This window comes from Xyrauchen texanus, chromosome 38, assembly GCF_025860055.1.
Source record: "Xyrauchen texanus isolate HMW12.3.18 chromosome 38, RBS_HiC_50CHRs, whole genome shotgun sequence".
NCBI classification, from domain to species: Eukaryota; Metazoa; Chordata; class Actinopteri; order Cypriniformes; family Catostomidae; genus Xyrauchen; species Xyrauchen texanus.
This window is the reverse complement of record NC_068313.1, coordinates 13,129,788-13,139,703: the sequence shown is the minus strand read 5'-3', so window position 1 is coordinate 13,139,703 and position 9,916 is coordinate 13,129,788.

The window sequence follows — 9,916 nt, the reverse complement described above, 5'->3', positions numbered from 1 at the left end:
CAATTTTCTATGTGCTCTAAGTCCTCGTGGTGGCGTGGTGGCATAGTGATTCGCCTCAATCCGGGTGGTGGAGGATGAATCTCAGTTGCCTCCGCCTCTGAGACAGTCAAACCGCGCATCTTATTATGTGGCTTGCTGAGCGTGTTACTGCGGAGACCTATTTCGTGTGGAGGGACCCACGCACAACTCACCACACACCCATCCGAGAGCAAGAACCACATTATAGCGACAACGAGGAGGTTAACACAACATGACTCTACCCACCCTAGCAACCGGGCCAATTGGTTGCTTAGGAAGCCTGACTAGATTCACTCAGCATGCGCTCCACCCAAGTTAAAAAATAATGGGTTCAAATCAACACTGGATGATTCGGCATTGCACTTTGCTTCATACCATTAGTTTTTATATAGAATTGAATACAGGTCATCAATATAAACGAGAATTTGTATTCATCTCACTACTGCAAATGGATACTGATATAGTATCTTTTAAATCCAACCCCATTCAAATGCAGCAAGTGCCACCATGTCCAGGCCATGGACTCTCCCATTCTAATCAGTATGGCCTTCCCATTCAAATGCAATATAGCTCTCTCATTCAAATGCAGTATGGCTCTCCTGTTCAAACGCAGTTCTACTCACTCATTCAAATGCAGTATGGCTCTCCAAGCCAAACGCAGCACAGGCTCAGCAGTTTGAATGCAGCAAGAGTCACCATGTCCAAGTCACAGACTCTCCCGTTCGAATTGCAGTGAGGGGTACCCAGTTCAAAAACAGCACAGGCTCTCTCATTTGAATCGTAGTAAGGGCTCTCCCGTTTGTATGCAGCGAGAGTCACCATGTCCAGGCCATTTGCTCTCCTATTCGTATCACTGCGAGGTCTCTTCTGTTCGAACGTGGGAGGACCCCCATTTGAATGCAGGCTGGGCTTACCCATTCAAATCGTCTTGCAAACCTTATGTCAGTAAGATGCAGGATACACACCATAGTAAATCATTTACCAGAATCCAACCAACACAAATAGGACATTCAATGTACATTTTCAACCTAGCGAATTCCGTTTTACTCTCCCAAGCTAAATTTCCCTCTCAACAAAGCAAACAGACCAAACACAAGAGGGCTTTAAAATTTCATTTTGAACTTGCCAACTTCCATCCAGCCCTTTTAATCACCAGCACACTATCTCCATTACTGAGGGTTCCAATAAAAAAAATCCTCTCGATCCATCTGCATAGATGACAAAAACCAAGCAGTTTCCCGAATCTGGTTCCAAAAACACCTCAAATCTGTTCTGATTAAATCCGGCATCTCAGAAAAACTATATTCAAGCCATTCCTCTGCATCGATGCTGCAACCACTGAGTAAGTTAATTTAATCCAACCAATAACATTAACAGAGTAAGCGTATATAAAAAGCTGCTTACCTCTATGTGGCGTCAAGTCTGGCGGCATCCCTCCACCTCCCCTTCTCCTCCTATCTATTCATTAATAACTATTCTAAGTCAGGGGGAGTATTCAAGCTCAGGCCAAGCCTCGAGGCCTTTGCCCAGGACAGCGAGCCACACGTTTACACTATTCTCAATGAAACTAAAATTAAATTTCAGGGTTCACACATAACACATATCCAACACATTGCATCCAAATATATTAAACTGTTCATCTCAAGCACAACTGAATGTGAGAGGTACGTCATGTCAAAAGCAATTACACCCTGTCTACACCAGACATGAGCATTGCGACATGTCAAAAGTAATAGAACCCCATTATAATCAGTGATGCTGTCTACACTGGATGTGTCCGTCACAGCGCTGTCTGTCGCAATGACAATAAACAGGTGTCCTGTTTCATTTTACGCTGCACGTGCTACCCTTACTACACAAATTAAGCTGTTTAGAATGTTTGTGTTGAAGCATCCAGTGCAGACAGCCTCAAGCCATGGCACCGTGTCATGTCACGGTGTAAACAAGGTGTTATAATCAATGATGCTGTCTACCATGGAAGTGTCCGTTGCAGTAAACCAATATCTGGTTCTATTTTGCACTGCATGCAGTGGCACTTCTACTGCCAACAACTTCACAAATAAATGGTTTAGAAAGTTTGCGCTAATGTGCCTGGTATAGACAGCCTCAAGCTGTTGCTTTGGGATAATGGACACGCCCAGTTTAAACAAGGTTTCAGCACCATAGATTATCAAACAGTCATAACATTTAAAATATTCATGAATGGAACTGTTTACTTATGTTTTTATGTTTAGTGTTTTTTAACTGCCCCATATCCTTCAATGACAAATCTTTTGCAAAGCTTGAATAGTTTTATGACTGGTTCAAAACCAATCCATGCTGCAATATATTGAAGACATATCCACATGATGCACATTCATAGTCCAAAGCACAATAAAGACACACACATCCAGTTTGCAGTATCATTCTGTAATGAGGTGTGCACATTGTCAGAAACGCATTAAAACGGTTAAAGACATCCATTTAGTTTGTGTTTAAATACACCAACAATTAAAAATAGCACAGATGGCCGAAAGAACATTATGTTGAGCAGTTGGTGCACACAACAAGTGGAAGCAGCTAAATGTAACCGAATGGCTTAAAACTGAGTTGTAATTCGACACATTGTCTTTTAAAAGCACTGCCAGAGACATGACAACAGGCAAAGATTTATGTGTAGTCTATGTTTATATGCAAAAATAATTCAAAATAGTCCATATGGGTCCCATATGGTATTTAGGAATAGTTAGACCACACTAGGCCACACTGTTTGCCATGTTCTCTCTGTGTTTACAAACTGAGCCCCAGGGCCAGTGGGAAGGGCCAAGGGTGCGATGATGGAAAGCAAGCGTTTATGTTGTTACTGTAGAGGTGGTCATGAATTAATGAGTACCCTTTGTGACATCACACACTATTATGGAAGTGAGACTGAGGCATTTTGGAAGCTTGGTTTCAATAAATGCTTTTATTGCTTTAGAGATTATGTTTTCAATTCTGAAATTTACAGTAGGCTTTTATAGTAGAAAGAACTCTTATAAGTCAAAATATCACAGAAAATTGTATTCCTCATAACATGAACCCTTTAATCAACTTATCAATATAAGGAGTGAGTCTTTGAGGAGTTTCCACTTTCATAATGTAATTTATTTGATTGTGTGTGTAAGGTAAAAGCACAGTTTGGATTAATTTAATTTCATTACAAAAAAAAAGACTGTTCGCATATATAGGCACTTGCAAATATGCACAGAATCATGGAGGCAAAGGCTGCTATTTTGGGATATTATGGAACAAGATACTGATAAAGTGTGTGGAGGTCAGCATTGGTAAATTTGTCTTTTTTAACAGAATTGCACTGTACGTCAATCAATTCCATTTGTAGATCAGACTGATCTCACAGTGGAATCGGAAACAGTAGGTTGACTTTTCTTTAGTTGAAATCATTCTGTGCTTGCCAAAGTTCCAAACACTTCCTGATTTCAACACAATATCTAAACCCAGGTCTTCCACAAGTGAAAATAAACACACTAGAGCTGATGTAAAAGTGTCAGATAGGAAATGCTGCTTGTCAGTGAGTTGGCATAATGTGGCCGATCCTAGGGTACTGGAACTCTTTGAAACACACATACAATATTACTCAAATGAATGAGCATTATTATCAGCCTTTGAAGCATGACAATGCAGCTTCTGGAGTGTGAACTGTTGCCAACTCTAAACATTTGTGAGTTTTGATAGATATAGAAACAGTTTGAGCAATCATCAGAGGCAATTCTAGGGACTCTGGGGTCCCTAGGCAAAAAAAAAAAAGTGTGCCCTTCTCTGCAAACCTAGTGCCCATTCACTAAAGGAATTATGCAGATCAGCCAACAGTGCAAATGCACCCATGTTTGCAGAACAAGGATGGATGCATTAAACAGTTGCGCCACATTTGCACATAGAATTTCAGCCCAAAAACCTGCGTTTTATTCATTAACCACCCTAATTTATTTTAGCAGGTTGCAAGCAGCACTGAAATTGTGCTGCATTGGATTATCCATGCAGAAGAATTGCAGCAATATGATTTGAATCTAGGAAAAACCCACAATCTTTGAATTAGAATTCCTCAACATCATAAATTAAAAGAAGGCGCCAACAAGTCTCTTATCTGGCCAATAAAACTAACAAAGAGACTTTTCTAGATTGCACATGACTTGAGAACTTCTCTGTAAAGAGGCCCTAAGTTTGAAGGTCACAAGCAATAAAAGACAGAGAATATACCCTCTCTGGAATTCCCAAGAAAATCTCCTCTGATATAAACCAATTTGCTACACTAAGACTTATCAGATCACGAGACATCGTGATTATAATCCTGCAAACAGCAGCTAAAAAGGGGATTTCATCATCCAGGAACATTTCACACAGTCACAGTACTTTGCTGAGTTAACCCTATAAAATATACAGAATGCATGTAAACCCCTAATTTACACCATACCTAAGTATGATAATTCTGAAAATTGCTTTGAACTGTATATAACTGACAAATTAATGATCATAGCCTGATGTATCTTTTTAAAATATGTGTAATTATTTGTAATCACTTCTAACTAACAAATCGATGATCTTAATATTTAATCTTGTATGGTAACTTCAAGGTTAAACTGGATATTATACCCCTACAATCAGGTTTCTCATAATCTGTAATGTATTATTCATGTTGTAAAACTAATGAATTAACCAGTATGATTTGTAACCAGGGATTTTCATGTTTTGTTACCTACACGTATAATATTCATGATAGAATGTCATATTTAGTATGCAAACGCTTGTTGGGATAAGTAGAGAATGTTGATGACAACGAATGTCATGACGCTTGTACTGTTGTCAAGATATACAAGTTCATGATTAAAAATGCACTATTTTTGAGCGGGACGTCCCAAGAATCACCCAAACAAAGGGTCGTAAATTAATTCTGAAAAAAGACAGACCAGTCGACCATGTGACTCTGAAAAGTCACTTCTGATTGGCGCAGGACACCTTTGGGGATGTGGCCAATTTCAGTTCAAATGTCTCCAGACAGGAAGTTCTCTTCACTCTTCTCCAGCTCCTCTCTTCTGAACTCTTCTGATGAAGCATTGCTTGCTTCTTCTAGATCCTTCATGCTATATAGAGTCCAAGGAAAACTTGGGACACACAAAGTCCAGAGGAAGCCTCTCACTCTATGCTCTATGGTTCACACACCCAACGGGATTCACAGGTCCTCCGTGCGGAAGGCCTCGCTTCAAATCCCACCTCATCATTTTATCCAGACAATAACTATCCGATCTAACAGAGGTCCAAACATCAACGGAATGAACTTTTGACCAAGAGCCAAGCAACACAAGGAAACGTGACGAAACGCAAATACATCACCACACTTTTGATCAAAGTGCTGGTGTATTAGTTAAATACTTTGGGTAATCCGATTGCAAATCAATGTAGACTAAAAGAAGGATAAATTGTTCTTAAAGCATTGTCAACAGACTCTATAGAGTTCATTTTCTCAGTATTGATCATTTATTTCACATTCTGTCACTTTACTTACCAACCTGTTTCATGTTGTATGTGTTAGAGATGTTTTATGTTTAGAATAGCAATAAAGTTTGTCTGATAATTTGAGATAATTTGACTGTGGTAAATTTTTCATAAATAATCTCATCCCTGTTTTTAAAAGATTTCACTTCAAAGCTGTACCTAAATATGTTGTAGCATCTGGACCAATCAGACACACATTTATTCATTATTTAATGAATAAGCCAACAGATGTCTCAAGACTCTAGCAAGCAGAGGCCCACGCAGTCTCCATTTACGTCTGATTCCCCACTATTCGTTATCAGCAAAGGAATGCAGAAAGCGTGATTAACTCCTTTCCCCCATAGGAAATGGACACAAAGCCCAGAACAACATATCTTTCTTCCTTAAATTATAGACAAGCAGTCTATAATTTCACATGTATATCCCCATGACATCATGAGGGTATAGGATCATTACTGTCTTGTAAAGTGTTTTGTATTGTATACTGTTTTATCCATGACTTATGACAGTATCATGTTTAGTATCATGTTTAGTATCATGTTTTCTACCAAATGAATCCTTGAATGACATCCTGCACAATGGCATATACACTCACCTAAAGGATTATTAGGAACACCTGTTCAATTTCTCATTAATGCAATTATCTAATCAACCAATCACATGGCAGTTGCTTCAATGCATTTAGGGGTGTGGTCCTGGTCAAGACAATCTCCTGAACTCCAAACTGAATGTCAGAATGGGAAAGAAAGGTGATTTAAGCAATTTTGAGCGTGGCATGGTTGTTGGTGCCAGACGGGCCGGTCTGAGTATTTCACAATCTGCTCAGTTACTGGGATTTTCACGCACAACCATTTCTAGCGTTTACAAAGAATGGTGTGAAAAGGGAAAAACATCCAGTATGCAGCAGTCCTGTGGGCGAAAATGCCTTGTTGATGCTAGAGGTCAGAGGAGAATGGGCCGATTGATTCAAGCTGATAGAAGAGCAACTTTGCCTGAAATAACCACTCGTTACAACCGAGGTATGCAGCAAAGCAATTGTGAAGCCACAACACGCACAACCTTGAGGCGGATGGGCTACAACAGCAGAAGACCCCACCAGGTACCACTCATCTCCACTACAAATAGGAAAAAGAGGCTACAATTTGCAAGAGCTCACCAAAATTGGACAGTTGAAGACTGGAAAAATGTTGCCTGGTCTGATGAGTCTCGATTTCTGTTGAGACATTCAGATGGTAGAGTCAGAATTTGGTGTAAACAGAATGAGAACATGGATCCATCATGCCTTGTTACCACTGTGCAGGCTGGTGGTGGTGGTGTAATGGTGTGGGGGATGTTTTCTTGGCACACTTTAGGCCCCTTAGTGCCAATTGGGCATCGTTTAAATGCCACGGCCTACCTGAGCATTGTTTCTGACCATGTCCATCCCTTTATGGCCACCATGTACCCATCCTCTGATGGCTACTTCCAGCAGGATAATGCACCATGTCACAAAGCTCGAATCATTTCAAATTGGTTTCTTGAACATGACAATGAGTTCACTGTACTAAAATGGCCCCCACAGTCACCAGATCTCAACCCAATAGAGCATCTTTGGGATGTGGTGGAACGGGAGCTTCGTGCCCTGGATGTGCATCCCACAAATCTCCATCAACTGCAAGATGCTATCCTATCAATATGGGCCAACATTTCTAAAGAATGCTTTCAGCACCTTGCTGAATCAATGCCACGTAGAATTAAGGCAGTTCTGAAGGCGAAAGGGGGTCAAACACAGTATTAGTATTGTATAGAGCATAAAGGGGCTTAAACTAACCCCAATCATGCAAATGAGTCAGCTTCCAAACAAAGGAACATTTCCTGCTTGGAAATTGCACCTTTCTCATTGGTCAAGCCAGACTCGAGAGGAGGGACCTCCAGCAGAATTTAAAAGACACGTCCCGCCTCTTAATCACTCTCTTTCCCCTGACTCTCTTCTGCTTTTTGTATGGGACCGGGATGTGGGACCATCCCTGTTTCTAAAAGATTTCCTTCAAAGCTATACATATATGTGTATTATTATTGTCAATAAGCCATGAGAACAATATTACTCCAATAAGAGAATTAATCATAATTCTCTTATTAAAGCTAATTCCCACAGTAGAAATTGTGAGCTGATGCAACAAGATGTTGTATTACGATTTTAATTGTGGAGAATTCATTCAGACAAATAATCTAGTTATTTGTCATTTATCTAAATTATAATGGTTGTCAAACCTGACTGAATTCATTATACATTTCCTTACATAGTAATGTAGAAATAAGACCGTTTAATTTAATTGCTAGCTCCCACATACTCTTTCTCTTACAAACAATGGAAACGTACACAACACTGTAACCCATACAGTGCACATTTATCGTATCAATTTCGCTACATATATTGGTGTGAGAATCTGGGCACTTTAACTGATTACTGTTTAGTTGTGATAATCTGATAATCAATGTGAAGAGAGCGATGCACCTGAGCACTGTCATTGAGACTGAGTCTAACTCCATGCTGAGAAAAGAGATGTTTTGAACCGTGGCGAGCTTGCTCTTTTCCCAGTTGACCTGAAGCCCTAGGTGGCTGAGGTGTCTGAGCACCTGGTCGCTGTGTGCGCATATTAATTCTCGAAAGTGAGCCAAAATGAGCCAGTCCTCGAGGTAATTATGCGGATACCCACTTCCTGTAGTGGGGGAAGGGCTGCCTCTGTGACCTTGGTGAAGATGCGAGGAGACAGGGACAGGTCAAAGGGGAGGACCTTGTACTGATACGCATGGCCGTCGAACGCAAACCATAGAAAGGAAGTATGCTTCCTCCATGTCTACCACCGCAAACCAATCTAGCTGTTGAACGCAGGTTAGAATCCGTCTATGCGTGATCATTTTGAATGAGAGTTTGTGTAAGGGCCGGTTGAGAACTTGCAAGGGTTGTAGAAACCCTTCTTCATCTCGGCTGGAGGGATGGGTTCTATCGCATCCTTGAGAAGCAGAGTTGTAATCTGGAGCAATGGCTTTTTTGCCACGTAAGGAGGTGGCGTGAACACCGCTGAATACTGTGGGAGCCGGGCGGATTGAATTGCATAGCCGAGACGGATGGCCAGCCAACGCGACGGGTTGGACAGCAAAAGCCACGCGTCCAGATTCTGTGCGCTAAGAGTCGCTTTTGACGTACCGGGTGGGGCTTCACAGTGGGAGGGAGCAGGTTATAGCATGTCAGGAGGCAGAAGAGCGTCCTGAGGCATGGGTGCTGAGAAAAGTCTCAAAGCACTTACCTTGCTCAACGCACCTGGCAGGGGGCGGGTTAGAGACTGAGGAAGAGGTCCTGGAAAGGCGTCTTCAGAACTCGTCAGCACTGGCCTGCCAGGGCTGAGCAGTCGCAGGTCCAGAGGCAAAGTGACTGAGTCCGGGGAGCCGGGAAAGTAGGTTTTTGGAGCCGGCTGGATGACCCAGGAAGTGGGGAAATCGCTCTTTTATTAACAGTGTGGAAAGTGGTCTTGGTACCAGCTCTGGAGTGAACGTCTGACTCCCTGGGTCTTCCATCTCAGGAGTACTTAGGAGCCTTCTGGGTCCTAGAGGAAGCCCTGAAGATGGGGGCATGCGCCGCCTGCGAGGTGCTCGACGCTGTGGCTGAGAGCTGGGCCCGGGTAGAGGCAGAGCTGCCTGTTGCTTGGACGCAGGGGGATGCCCTCGGCAGGCAGACGGGGTGCGGACCATGCTGGGGCAGCGCCAAGGCATGATGTGCGAGATCACTTCCGTCTGCCTCCTTACCGCTGAAGACTTCTGGGCGAAGTAGTCGCCAAAGAGGCCAAGCTGTGAGATGGGGGCGTTGAGAAAGCGAGCCTTGTCAATGTTGCACATCTCGACCATGTTCAGTCATAGGTGACGTTCCTGGAACACGAAGGTGGACATCGCCTGCCCGAGTGCCTGCACTGTGACCTTCGTGGCTCTGAGAGCAAGGTCGGTGGCAGAGCGCAGTTCCTATGGCACGTTGGGGTCAGGATTACCCAAGTGCATATATTTAAGTGCCTTGGCTTGGTGGACTTGCAGGAGAGCCATGGCCTGCAGGGCGTTGGCGGCCTGTCCAGTGGCGCTGCAGGGCTTTCGAAGTCAGTGACGACATCATCCTACAGGCCTTGGAGGGGAGTACTGGATGATCCTCGCACACATGGCGGCCCGCGAAAGCATAGCGGACATTCGCGCGTCAGCCTCAGACTGGGCGAGCAGACCCGAAGGTGGCAGCCCAGATGAGTCATCAGCATCAGACGCTGCTGTGACACTCTCCAATGCAGCGGCGATGTCGTCATCCAATTCTGGGGGCTCAAGGGAGAATGCATGCCTGCCGCGAAACACACTCATC